Source organism: Bidens hawaiensis, unplaced genomic scaffold, assembly GCF_021521415.1.
Source record: "Bidens hawaiensis isolate Kalapana, Puna unplaced genomic scaffold, B.hawaiensis_p1.1 tig00069869_1, whole genome shotgun sequence".
Taxonomy (NCBI): Eukaryota; Viridiplantae; Streptophyta; class Magnoliopsida; order Asterales; family Asteraceae; genus Bidens; species Bidens hawaiensis.
Genome location: NW_027502285.1, coordinates 34,994 through 50,103, shown reverse-complemented (window position 1 = coordinate 50,103; position 15,110 = coordinate 34,994). Strand labels below are relative to the sequence as shown.

Here is a 15,110-nt window from a genome sequence, read left to right as displayed (position 1 = left end):
TTACTCTTTTTGTTTGATTATTCTTTAAAAAGTTTACGATGAAGAAACATTCATTTTATCAAAACTTTTGTATGAAAAGGTAAGTTTGTCTACTGAAACCTTTCAAAGTTCGACTATACCCCCGGCTAAGATCCAAGCTAAATAATGTATTCACAAAGGCAATAATCTATACCTTCATAACTGCTAATGTATTCAAAAAAGTTATATTGGTGTTTATTAATCTCAATTATCTTCTTTTGGTCGTTGTCACTCCAACTAACGAATTGGCTGCTGACGGTCCCAACTTTTAACGTATTTGTTCCCAATGGTCCGCGACTAATGAAATCCTCACCCGTTAGTTGCAGGTCGCCGAAAAAAAGTTTTGTTGGAAAAGTAATTTTTTCCCAGAAAAACCACCCGAAACACCGCCACCACCACCAATTGACTCACCACCACTTGAGCACCACCAACCGATTTCAACATTGGTTCTAGGGTTCCGATGACCTCGATAATTTGAGTTTTTACTTTCCTAAAAGTCTGATACAAAGTTACAAAGATGTTTGGTACAAAAATGTTGAGTTTTCCGAAAAAAATGTGAGTTTTCCGGCCAAAAATGTTTTTTCTGGTGACCTGCAACTAAAGGCGTTATGATTCTGTTAGTCGCGGACCGTTGGGAACAAATGCATTAAAAGTTGGGACCGACAACGACCAAAAGGCGATCGTTGGGATTAATAAAAACCAGTCTACCTTAAAAAAAATTATTTATCCTGACAACATGTCGTCGGGAAACGCTTTCAAATTATTTTAATGTTTTTCTGTCTTTTAGTTATTCTTAAAGATCATTTTATTATTTATTTATGGTTATCAATCCTGACGATGGTTAGTTAATTTTTTATTATTTATTTCTTATATAACATGTTTTAAAAAAAAGAAAAATAAAATATAAACATATTATTCCGACAAGAGATTAGGTAGTTAATTTTTCATTATTTATTTCTAATATAAGATGATTTTAAAGAAAATAAAAAATAAATATATACACTCTATTCTGACAGCATGTCGTCGGGAGAAGCATCGAGTTAAAGGTTGGTTTTGTCAAGTTGGTCTCGCATATAAATAAATAAATAAAGTTTTATAAAGTGAGTTCAACACAACAACCATAAAAAACTCTTTCGAAAATCAAAGAATATATATCATAATATCAACATCAACAAAAACAGCATCTTTCCAGTAACAAAATTAAACCAAATAATTTGCCCGATCAACACAAAAAACAATTGAATGCAGATTAAAATATATCCATGATCAACGAATGGTGCATATAAACTATCCGATCGATCCTCTTCTAGTATATATGTTATAAAACTATCAAAAGTTGAAGCTATATATATATATATATATATATATATATATATATATATATATATATATATATGTTAACCTTGAGATGGAAGTGAATTATGATCACTTTCAAGTAGCTAGCGCCTAGTGGAGAAACCTAAATTTGCAATGGTAGTACCAAATTGTTACGGCGGCAATTTGCGTACACGACGTTGGTGTCGGTGAGGAGTGTGGGCGGGGGATTTATTTTTATTTTTTTTAATTTTATTATTTATTTATTTAATTATACTTACTATATAAACATTAACCTCCCCTTACTTTCTATGGTATTTCATCTTGGTCCCCTTGTGGTTTTATGTTTTGACGAAAACTAGCAAATTATTATTCACGTGTTGTGGCGGATGGTTTTTGAAAATCATAACGTAGATTAAACAAAACCACTTGGTTTTTGGCTTAATCAACAACCAAACCTGGAAATTCATAAGTAAAGCAATTACCTGATTAAGTGTCAGTTATCGTGAAAATTCTAATAAATGTTCACAAAACGGGGGTAAAATTATACAATAAAGCTGCATAAGTTATGCAAATCATGGGTGTAACACCCCGACCAAAGGCGGATTATACATCGGGGCGCCACATATTGTTTCATTACTCGTGACACTATTGGGTGTCAATATTTAATAAATACATTCATTCGCGCACGCGCAAAGTAAACAAGATAACATAAATCATCATAAATCAATATATTATAAATCATAATATTCGAACAGCAAAAACTTGTCTTGATACATTTTAATCTAGGTCCAAAATAAAGAAAACTTCCTACGTGTCCACAAGCTCCAAAACAGCTACTGCAAACCTGAACATGTGTTAAAATAAAACGTCAAACACTTGCGTGTTGGTGAGAAATCAAGTTTAATACAATACATAGATAACAATAAATCTGCGCGCAACATGTGTATGTCTAGTTTTCAACAAGGGTGTAATCCGATCGGGACCAACTCTAAGATTCATAGACTGCCAGTGCTCACAATTGAGCTCACAAACAAGAAAGACTGTGCAAGTGTAAACAAAAGAGAAAATCATAAACGATAGTTCTCCGGTGTTCATCTAATGGTACCATGAGAACTGCGGAATAAACCGACAAGACGGTTAATGATCCACACATACAAACAAACAGCCAAGTCTACGTCCTCAACACATGGGATACTGCGCGACTAAAGTTCATAAACAGTTTAAGACTCTAAGTTTGTATGAACACATGAACATCCCAAAACATTAAAAGCAAAAAGGGATTAGATACGAGATTACTCACTTGATAAACGATGCGGTGTAAGATAAAGCAAGAACCAACTTTAAACAAGCACAAGTTAACCTATAAATAAGATTATTGTTTTAACGATTTGATTTAAGTCTTGATTATAAGTTAGCATAATTAATAAGTAAATTATTATATATAATATATATTACCGGAAAAGCAGGGCAGAACAGGGAGGAAGACGGAGGCAGAGAGGAAGACGGCAGAGAGAGCAAGGAGGAGGTTAAATTAAGTGTTTGTGTGTGATGTGTTAGGAAAAATAATATTATTATTTATAGAGAAACCCTAGGGAACACAATCCCTAGAAAAGGGGAAAAGATCTCCAAAAGTAAAAGATATCAAAAGATATGGCAGCTGCAGGGGACAAGAGAAAGCTGACAGGTAACAGTAAACAGGCATGGGCGGGTCAGATAAAGGTACTGGTCAAGCATGGAAAAGCAGATCTCAAAAGATAATGTCAGTCACTTTTTCTGTCAACCAATGGGGTTGGTGCGCATGCTGCGCCGAAAGTGGCTTTTCAGACATAAGATAGGTCAGGTCAACAGCACAGAAGATAAGACAACACAAAAGTAAACGGCTAGATTAAACAGAAGAAAACTCAAAGGGTTTAGCGCGAGAAGGCTTAAGCGCACGCGCGAGGGCGAAGGCAGACAGAACGATCCTTAGCGCGCCGCGGGAAGGACTATTATCCTTAGCGCGCCGCGGGAAGAACTACCATTCTTAGCGCGCTGCGAGAAGAACTACAATTCTTAGCGCGTCGCGGGAAGAACTACCATTCTTAGCGCGCTGCGAGAAGAACTACAATTCTTAGCGCGTCGCGGGAAGAACTACCGTTCTTAGCGCGCTGCGAGAAGAACTACAATTCTTAGCGCGTCGCGGGAAGGACTACCGTTCTTAGCGCGCTGCGAGAAGAACTACAATTCTTAGCGCGCTGCGAGAACAGTTCGCCTCGCGTATCGCAGGAACAACTGGTCTTCACGCAGGCTTCCTTGTAAGGAGTCTGGCGCGTGGAGCTGCGCAGACAACCTTAGGCGGGAAGAACCAAAGGACAAGCAAAGAGTTAAGAAAAAAAGGGGGGTTCAAGACTTAAGGGCGGGACGGCGACAAGAGAGAAAAGAAGGCGGGACGGCAACAAGAGGGAAAAGAAGGCGGAAAGAGAGAAGAAGAGGGACGGGACGAGGAAAGGAAAAGAGAGGAAGAGGCGGGAAGGAAAATATATTATTATTATTAAAAATAAAGTATAAGTATAAATAAATATTAAATCATAAAAGAAAGAGATCGGATAAGGGAAACGGGTACCTGGGTCGGGTCGGATCGGGGCAGATGTCACAGTCTCCCCTACTTTAAGAAATTTCGTCCCGAAATTTATCTCGAAGTAGGCTGCGCAGAGAACAGGTGCGGGTACTTGATCTTCATTTGATCTTCCCTTTCCCATGTAAACTCGGCTCCGCGCTTGGACTCCCAGCGAACTTTCACGATAGGGATGCGACTGCGCTTGGTTTGCTTAACCTCGCGATCCATAATCTCAACAGGCTTCTCAACGAAATGCATAGATTCATCAACTTGAACTTCATCAAGTGGAATGTGAAGGTTCTCGTCAGCTAAACACTTCTTGAGATTGGATACATGGAACGTTGGATGCACATTACTGAGCGCCGGGCGGCAGGTCAAGTCTGTAGGCAACTTTTCCTACACGCGCGAGAATCTTAAATGGTCCAACATATCGAGGAGCAAGCTTACCTTTCTTCCCAAAGCGGACAACACCCTTCCAGGGCGACACTTTGAGGAGAACAAGATCACTAACTTGAAATTCGAGAGGCTTCCGCCTACGATCTGCGTAACTCTTCTGTCGGCTTCTGGCAGTCAGCAGATGATCACGGATCTTGGCGATTTTATCGGTTGTCTCTTGAACAAGTTCGGGTCCTGTGATTTGAGCTTCTCCCACTTCGCTCCAACAAATCGGGGAGCGGCATTTACGACCGTAAAGTGCTTCAAATGGGGCCATACCGATACTGGAATGATAGCTGTTATTATAAGAGAACTCGATCAAAGGCAGGTGTGAATCCCAATTACCTCCAAAATCAAGAACACAAGATCGGAGCATATCCTCAAGAGTTTGAATAGTTCGCTCAGACTGACCGTCAGTCTGAGGATGATATGCCGTACTCATGTCCAAGCGAGTTCCTAGCGCAGATTGGAGAGATTTCCAAAAGCGGGATATAAAACGGCCATCGCGATCGGATATGATGCTCAAAGGAGTACCATGACGGCAGACAATCTCTTTGACATAAAGCTGCGCGAGCTGCACAACACGGTAGTTTTCACGAATGGGCAGAAAGTGAGCAGACTTAGTCAATCGATCCACTATTACCCAAATGCTATCATGTTTGCTTGCTGTCAAAGGTAACTTGGTAATGAAGTCCATCGCTATACCTTCCCATTTCCACGTAGGAATTTCTGGTTGTTCGAGCAAACCAGATGGGCGTTGGTGTTCAGCTTTTACCTTAGAACAAGTCAGGCATTTAGCTACGAACACAGCAATATCCTTTTTCATGCCGGGCCACCAATAAGTAATGCGCAAATCCTTGTACATCTTATCAGCGCCGGGATGAATAGAATACCGAGATTTATGCGCCTCACTCAGGATATCAGCGCGAAGATTCTCATCAAAGGGAATCCAGATGCGATTGAGATAGCAGAGAATCCCACTCAGATTGGGCACAAAATGTGCTTCCGCGCCACACGCTAACTCGGCGCGAAGGTTACCATTACTGATGAATGCGCGCTGGGCGTCACGAATGCGCGATTCAAGGTTGCTTTGGATCGGCGCGAAGTGAAGCTGCGTGCGCGACAAGATACAGTTAAGCTGGCAGGGTTTTCGGCTGAGCGCATCGGCTACCACATTAGCCTTACCAGGATGATACCGGATCTCACAATAGTAATCGCTGATGAGTTCGTTCCATCGGCGTTGCCTCATGTTAAGTTCCTTCTGATCAAAGATATGCTGAAGGCTTTTATGGTCAGTGTAGAGGATACACTTAGTACCATAAAGGTAGTGTCTCCAGATTTTCAAGGCAAACACAACTGCACCAAGTTCGAGATCGTGAGTTGTATAATTCTTTTCATGAACCTTGAGTTGCCTCGATGCGTAAGCGATAACCTTGCCTCGTTGCATAAGAACACAACCGAGACCTTGGTTGGAGGCATCGCAGTACACGACAAAATCATCATTACCCTCAGGTAGCGCAAGGACAGGAGCTTCACACAACAAACGCTTGAGCGTTAGAAAGGCTTCTTCTTGTTTCAAGCCCCAAATATACGGTTTACCTTTGTGCGTTAGAGCTGTTAAAGGCAAAGCGATCTTCGAGAAGTTCGAAATGAAGCGCCGATAATAACCAGCTAAGCCCAGAAAGGAACGGATCTCGGTAGGAGTGGTCGGCGTAATCCAGTTCTTGATTGCTTCAATTTTGGATGGGTCGACATGAATACCCATCTTGTTCACAACATGGCCAAGAAACTGTACTTCATCAGACCAGAATTCACACTTGGAAAGCTTAGCATAGAGCTGCTCGGTTCGAAGCTTTTGCAACACCAACCGAAGATGTTGCTCATGCTCGGCCTTGGTCTTAGAATAAATCAGAACGTCATCGATAAACACAATCACGAATTTATCCAAGAAAGGCCTACACACCCGATTCATTAGATCCATGAAAACGGCGGGTGCGTTGGTTAAACCGAAGGACATGACCAAGAATTCAAAATGGCCATAACGAGTTCGAAAAGCAGTCTTCGGAACATCTTCATCGCGGATGCGCAACTGGTGATAGCCAGAGCGGAGATCAATCTTCGAGAAACAAGAGGCACCTTGGAGTTGATCAAAGAGGTCGTCAATACGCGGTAAGGGATACCGGTTTTTAATGGTGAGTTTGTTTAACTCGCGGTAATCAATACACATGCGAAACGATCCATCTTTCTTTTTAACGAACAACACCGGAGCACCCCAGGGCGAAGAGCTAGGGCGAATGAATCCTTTAGCAGTCAACTCTTGAAGTTGGCTTGCCAATTCTTGCATCTCAGCGGGCGCAAGACGGTAAGGAGATTTGGCTACGGGGGAAGCACCAGGGACAAGATCAATACGGAACTCGACTTCACGAGCGGGAGGGATACCAGGAAGATCATCAGGAAAAACTTCAGGGAAATCACGCACAACAGGGATATCGCGAAGCTTCTTCTTTCCTTCATCGGGTTTAACCACATGGGCTAGAAATGCAATACACCTTTTCCGCATGAGCCTTCGGGCTTCGGCGCAAGACATAAGTTTAAGACCGCGGGAGGGTTTCTCGCCGTAGATATGAAGATCACCATTTTCTCGAGGTATGCGAATCATCTTCTTGGCGCAAATAACTTCGGCGCGATTATGCGTAAGCCAGTCCATACCAATGATAACATCAAAGCTTCCAAGAGGCATGGGGATGAGGTCGATCAGAAAATCGTTTTCGTTAAGGTTAAGCGTGCAATCTTTAATCACGGAGTTAATTAAAACAGTTTCGCCATTAGCCAATTCAACTGAAAAATTTTCCTTTAAATCGTTGCGCGGTCGCGCAAGCTTCTGCTCAAACGCGCGAGAAATAAAACTCCGATCGGCGCCAGTATCAAAAAGTACAGCAGCATAAAATCCGTTAAGCAAAAATGTACCATTAACTACGTCATTATTCGCTTGCGCTTGGTGCGCGGTTATGTTAAAAGCTCGTCCGCGTGTCACTTGGTTCGAAATCTGGTTCACCGGGTTCGCTTGCGTAATCTGAACTTGTAGTCTCGGGCACGCGTTCCGGAAATGACTGGGATCACCGCAGTTAAAGCACGATCTGGGTCGTGGGTTTTGGTAGGTTGTTGTGGGTTCTGCGGGTAGACTGGTGGTGTTGGCGCAATTGGATTGGCGGGAAGGACTCTACAGTTTTCTGCAAGGTGACCAGCGCGGCCACATCGGTTACAAAGTCGACATGGGACTTGAGGTGGGTGGTGGAGTCTACAGGTTGGGAAAAAGGGGTGGTTTCCTGTGTAAGGTTTCTTAGTTGGCGGGGCAGGGAGTGCTGGATTGGTTAGGGTATAGTTGTGGACTACAGGAGGTGTTGGGTAGGCTGACAGGGGTTGAGGGGCGTATACTAGAGGTTGGTAGGCGGGTTGCTGGACTATGGGCGGGCTGGTAAGCGCGTAAGCTTGTCTGCGCCTACGTTTCGGGTTGTTATGGTGTGAGGGTTCAGGTTTGGTTTCTGTTGGTTCAGGGACAGTCTTGGTGAGTTTGGTCTTCTCAGATCCCCGCAGGAACAGGGTTCCTGCTCTGACATGGTTGTCGCTGAGCACAGCGGCCAATTCGATAGCGTCAGAGAGGGTAACTGGGTTTCTGGCCCATACAGAATCTTGAATTTCCATGGGGAGACCCCCAAGGAATTTCTCTATGGCTCGGCGGGAAGGGGTAACAAGGTGAGGGACAAGCAGGCTTAGTTCATGGAAGCGCGTCGCGTACTCGCGCGCTTCACCGCTGTATTGCTTAAGATTCCAAAATTCCTCCTCCAGGCGCTTAACTTCGTTGGGAGGGCACAATTCTCGCGTCAGAATTTCTTTGAATTCCTCCCAGAGCATGCTAGAAGCAGTTTCTGCGCCACGCGCATGAGCTACTCCATTCCACCATGTAAGCGCTCTAGATTCCAGGACACTGGAAGCATATAGGGTTCGTCGGTCTGGAGGGCATTGGGTATGGAGGAAAGTGTTTTCTATTTTCTCAAGCCACTGGAGCATCACGGTGGCTCCTTCAAGACCTGTGAACTTTGGAGGGTTACCCGCGTTAAAGGACTTAATGTTGTAACCAGAGGTGTTAGCATTGTTTTGGTTTAAGGCTTGGGCTATTGCGGCGGCCATTTCCTGGGAACGTTGCAGCGAACGTCTGCGCGCGGCTTCTTTCTTCTTGAGATGGCGAGCTGATAGCGGAGGCATTCTATAAAAGTTTTAATTTTAGTTAATATCTTGGTTTTAGCGCAAAGTATAACCTCGAAAAGCTTGGTTTCGCGGAGTCAGTTACTGTCAAAAGTTAAAGTAAAATAAATGACCCTAAATGCAGACTTAATAAAGGTAACAAATTCGAATCAAGAATCGACAATTCATGTATCACCATGACTTTCCGAATTCCCAATTTAAAATATACGAGCAAAGAGTATTGGAGATTGACGATTCATGTATCACCATGACTTTTCAATCCTCAATATAAAATATACAAGAAAATGAGTATTCGAGGTTGACAATTCATGTATCACCATGACTTTTCAAGTCTCCAACCTCAGAACATAATCGTAAATGGAATTTGAAAATCAACTATTCATGTATCACCATGACTTTTCGGATTTTCAAATCCAACAAACGAATATGCAAGTAAAATCAATAAAAATCGAAATTCAACAAAAATCGAAATATCGCGGAATAAAACATAAAATCATATACTGCGCAGGCGCGAGCATATTCATAAATAACGAGTAATTAACAATAAGCGCGCAAACATGAGATTTCTCTCATGCGCGAGAAGGGACTCTTAGGTATTCTAGGCCGTTACGTCTAACCACCTATCCTAAAGTCAACGAGCTCTGATACCAATCTGTAACACCCCGACCAAAGGCGGATTATACATCGGGGCGCCACATATTGTTTCATTACTCCTGACACTATTGGGTGTCAATATTTAATAAATACATTCATTCGCGCACGCGCAAAGTAAACAAGATAACATAAATCATCATAAATCAATATATTATAAATCATAATATTCGAACAGCAAAAACTTGTCTTGATACATTTTAATCTAGGTCCAAAATAAAGAAAACTTCCTACGTGTCCACAAGCTCCAAAACAGCTACTGCAAACCTGAACATGTGTTAAAATAAAACGTCAAACACTTGCGTGTTGGTGAGAAATCAAGTTTAATACAATACATAGATAACAATAAATCTGCGCGCAACATGTGTATGTCTGGTTTTCAACAAGGGTGTAATCCGATCGGGACCAACTCTAAGATTCATAGACTGCCAGTGCTCACAATTGAGCTCACAAACAAGAAAGACTGTGCAAGTGTAAACAAAAGAGAAAATCATAAACGATAGTTCTCCGGTGTTCATCTAATGGTACCATGAGAACTGCGGAATAGACCGACAAGACGGTTAATGATCCACACATACAAACAAACAGCCAAGTCTACGTCCTCAACACATGGGATACTGCGCGACTAAAGTTCATAAACAGTTTAAGACTCTAAGTTTGTATGAACACATGAACATCCCAAAACATTAAAAGCAAAAAGGGATTAGATACGAGATTACTCACTTGATAAACGATGCGGTGTAAGATAAAGCAAGAACCAACTTTAAACAAGCACAAGTTAACCTATAAATAAGATTATTGTTTTAACGATTTGATTTAAGTCTTGATTATAAGTTAGCATAATTAATAAGTAAATTATTATATATAATATATATTACTGGAAAAGCAGGGCAGAACAGGGAGGAAGACGGAGGCAGAGAGGAAGACGGCAGAGAGAGCAAGGAGGAGGTTAAATTAAGTGTTTGTGTGTGATGTGTTAGGAAAAATAATATTATTATTTATAGAGAAACCCTAGGGAACACAATCCCTAGAAAAGGGGAAAAGATCTCCAAAAGTAAAAGATATCAAAAGATATGGCAGCTGCAGGGGACAAGAGAAAGCTGACAGGTAACAGTAAACAGGCATGGGCGGGTCAGATAAAGGTACTGGTCAAGCATGGAAAAGCAGATCTCAAAAGATAATGTCAGTCACTTTTTCTGTCAACCAATGGGGTTGGTGCGCATGCTGCGCCGAAAGTGGCTTTTCAGACATAAGATAGGTCAGGTCAACAGCACAGAAGATAAGACAACACAAAAGTAAACGGCTAGATTAAACAGAAGAAAACTCAAAGGGTTTAGCGCGAGAAGGCTTGAGCGCAAGCGCGAGGGCGAAGGCAGACAGAACGATCCTTAGCGCGCCGCGGGAAGGACTATTATCCTTAGCGCGCCGCGGGAAGAACTACCATTCTTAGCGCGCTGCGAGAAGAACTACAATTCTTAGCGCGTCGCGGGAAGAACTACCATTCTTAGCGCGCTGCGAGAAGAACTACAATTCTTAGCGCGTCGCGGGAAGAACTACCGTTCTTAGCGCGCTGCGAGAAGAACTACAATTCTTAGCGCGTCGCGGGAAGGACTACCGTTCTTAGCGCGCTGCGAGAAGAACTACAATTCTTAGCGCGCTGCGAGAACAGTTCGCCTCGCGTATCGCAGGAACAACTGGTCTTCACGCAGGCTTCCTTGTAAGGAGTCTGGCGCGTGGAGCTGCGCAGACAACCTTAGGCGGGAAGAACCAAAGGACAAGCAAAGAGTTAAGAAAAAAAGGGGGGTTCAAGACTTAAGGGCGGGACGGCGACAAGAGAGAAAAGAAGGCGGGACGGCAACAAGAGGGAAAAGAAGGCGGAAAGAGAGAAGAAGAGGGACGGGACGGAGGAAAGGAAAAGAGAGGAAGAGGCGGGAAGGAAAATATATTATTATTATTAAAAATAAAGTATAAGTATAAATAAATATTAAATCATAAAAGAAAGAGATCGGATAAGGGAAACGGGTACCTGGGTCGGGTCGGATCGGGGCAGATGTCACAATGGGATAACTATAAATATATTATAAGTTGAATATCACAAGCTCTAGCCATCTAAAGTCAAGTAGTCGTCGTCCACTCCCTTCTCTTGTTCGACCAACGACCAAAATAAGAACCTAGACCCTCGGCTTGGTGATTGTGTCCGACGCAGGCAAGAACATACTAAAATATTTGGGGCAATCGCTATGGGTAAGAATTTTTAGGATTTTAGAAATAAGGATTAGGCTAAGGATCCTCTTGATATATCAGGATCCATAATGTAAGATGTTATCCTAAGCTAATAATGGTGTTATTTGACACGTTACGTTTCATGTTTGACTTAGTCTTATAGGCAACGATTAGTAATCAATTCCCAGCTAAAGACTCACTCAATTAATGAATATTAGGGCACTGGAGTTGTTATAACAGTCGATTAATTGAGATATTAAAATATGTAATGACTATAGGATCCTCGCAGTGCATTATTCATGATTGCCATTATAACTATATATAGAGGTGATATAATCGCTTAGAACACATCTTCACACACTGATCACTCACACTTGTAACTAGGACAGTAATCATAAGCACTTCCAACCTTGTAATTATCGTTATTACTTAATAAATTCTGAGGCAGCAGGATAGTTTTCCCCTTCCGAGGGATTTTGTCGGAAATCTTTAACGAATCAAGGGTTTTCTTCTCTAACTTTACAAGCATCCTACCTCACATTCAAAGTTTGGTTACTTGATTATCATTGTGTAAAATTTGACCAAAACAATATCTTCCACTACCACCCGATACATAGTATACATACATGAAATTACACTTCATAAACATAACGACATTTCATATAATGATTCCAGGCACTTAATATACTTAGGGGCTGCTTGGCAACCTTTGCAGGCCTGATTAGGTAAGAGACTTTAAGCTCGTAATTGATGAGCAAGTATTGATGTTTGGTTACTTGGTTAGCCCTCTGAATGACATTTTATCCCTATAAACTAATTTTTGCTAATCAAGTAGACCAACCAAAGCATCTTCATTATATTAAAATAACCTAATAAAAAATAATTTCCATAGACCCCATCTTTTAAAGGTGACATTGGTAGTAGCTTCCAACGTTACAGATAGTTGGTTGGTTGTGCGCAGTGGCGAAATTCGAAACTGGAAAACGGTAGTGGCGTTATAACAGTTTGCCACACTAGTTATCGGCGGTTGCGACAGTGGTGCATCGATGGCTGGTGTGACGGAGCTCGGGAAGCAACAACGGTGGTGGTGGAAAGTGCGGTGATTTCGGCTGAGGGTCATGAACACAAGTGAAGGAACAAAGGGGTAAAATTTTAATTCGACATCATTTTAAAACCTACCCATTTAGAGGCTTGCTAACCAATTCAAATGTGTTATTCTAGTGAACCAAACACACTTAGAGACTGATTGATAGCCTCTTAATGATTCCATTAAAAGACTACATCTGAATTAGTCAGATGCAAAGTGTGTTTGATCATGCATTTTAATGGCTTTAAAAAAAATCTTAACAGTTAAGTTTTAGATACATGTTGAATAATTCAGATAATACATTAATCAATGTGATCTCTTATTAATTTAACACGTAATCGTCCAACAACCCTTTAACGCTGACTGATTTAGAGAGTAATAAAACGTGTTAGCTATAATTTGTGAAAAATAGAAAAAAAAACCATAAATTAAAAGAATATTTTGAAAGTGGCCATTCTACTCCACACTTGTTTAATAGATTATGCCTTTTCCACTTTGGTGTCTTATTACGTACCCACTCCCAATCATCTCCACTTCACTTCCACACATTTCCGATTATTATAATTATTATTATTATTATAATCCATGCACATTCAAACTTTACTCAAATTATTAGTATTATTATTATTCCCAATGTTTATATTTTATATTCAAAATTTTCACCCATTTCTATATAAATAACTTTCCCAATCTTTGACCATCTCCACCCACCCACCCACCATCCACCATGGCCGGAGCCGATCTCAACACCACCGCCACCACCCCCACCGCCGCCGCCGCTGTCGGAGTTCAGATCAACTACCACCGCCGCCTGCCGGACTTCCTCCAAAGCGTGAATCTCAAGTACGTGAAATTAGGTTACCATTATCTCATCTCTCACTTATTAACCCTATGCTTAATCCCTGTTATGATCATTATCTTAATCCAAGCCTCACAAACAAACCCTAACGACCTACGTCACTTATGGGCCCACCTCCAATACAACCTCGTCAGCGTCATCATCTGCTCCGCCGTACTGGTATTCGGATCCACCGTCTACATCATGACCCGACCCAAACCCGTTTACCTCATCGATTACGCCTGTTACCGCCCACCGGATCACTTAAAAGCCCCGTACGAACGGTTCATGAAGCACTCGAGATTAACCGGTGATTTCGACGAATCGGCGTTGGAGTTCCAGCGCAAGATTCTCGAACGATCCGGTCTCGGTGAGGAGACGTATGTCCCCGAGGCGATGCATTCGATACCCCCGCGCCCGTCAATGGCGGCCGCGAGGGTTGAAGCGGAACAAGTGATGTATGGGGCTTTGGATAATTTGTTTTCCAGTATCGGGATTAAACCGAAGGATATTGGGATTTTGGTTGTGAATTGTAGCTTGTTTAATCCTACGCCTTCGTTGAGTTCAATGATTGTTAATAAGTATAAGTTGAGAGGGAATATTAAGAGCTTTAATTTGGGGGGTATGGGGTGTAGTGCTGGTGTCATTGCTATAGATTTAGCTAAGGATATGTTACAAGTTCATCGGAACACGTACGCGGTGGTTGTGAGCACGGAGAATATTACGCAGAACTGGTATTTCGGGAACAAGAAGTCGATGTTGATCCCGAACTGTTTGTTTAGAGTTGGTGGATCGGCGGTGTTGTTGTCGAACAAGTCGGGTGATCGGTCACGTGCTAAGTACCAGCTCGTTCATGTGGTCCGGACGCATCGTGGGTCGGATGAGAAGGCGTTTCGGTGCGTGTACCAGGAGCAGGATGATAATGGGAAGACAGGGGTTTCGTTGTCGAAGGATTTGATGGCGATTGCGGGTGGGGCGTTGAAGACTAATATCACGACGTTGGGTCCGCTCGTGCTTCCGATAAGCGAGCAGCTTTTGTTTTTCTGCACGTTGATTGTTAAGAAGTTTTTCAAGAAGGATATTAAGCCGTATATACCGGACTTCAAACTAGCGTTTGATCATTTTTGTATTCACGCTGGGGGTCGGGCGGTGATTGACGAGTTGGAGAAGAATTTGCAGCTGTCGCCGGTGCATGTGGAGGCGTCTCGAATGACGCTGCATAGGTTTGGGAACACGTCGTCGAGTTCGATATGGTATGAGTTGGGGTATATTGAGGGGAAGGGTAGGGTGAGGAAGGGGCATAGGGTGTGGCAGATTGCATTTGGAAGTGGGTTTAAGTGTAATAGTGCTGTTTGGAAGGCTTTAAGGAATGTCAAAGCTTCTGATCATAGTCCTTGGGCTGATTGTATTAATAAGTATCCTGTTGAGTTAGCTATGTAGGGTGGTTGGTTAATTGTTGTGGGGTTTTTGTTTTGTTGTTCATTGTACTGGATTTCATCATTGACATGTTATTGGGTTTTTGTGTTTTAGTAAATGAGTCGTGTTTAGATCGGTCATTGGTGAATGATCAAAGCGCTAAAGTAGAAAAGTTTATAATGATAATCACACATGTTTAGAAGTTTACTCTAATTGATTCGCTGAAAGGCGAATACACCACATTCAGGGAGTGGGTCTGAGTCGCA

General features: G+C 42.2%; 1 pseudogene; it reads left to right on the top strand.

Annotated features, from left to right (window-relative positions):
- The first annotated feature begins 13,238 nt into the window (after positions 1 to 13,238).
- On the top strand, positions 13,239 to 14,885 carry LOC143605491 (3-ketoacyl-CoA synthase 4 pseudogene; annotated as a pseudogene).
- Positions 14,886 to 15,110: the final 225 nt, after the last annotated feature.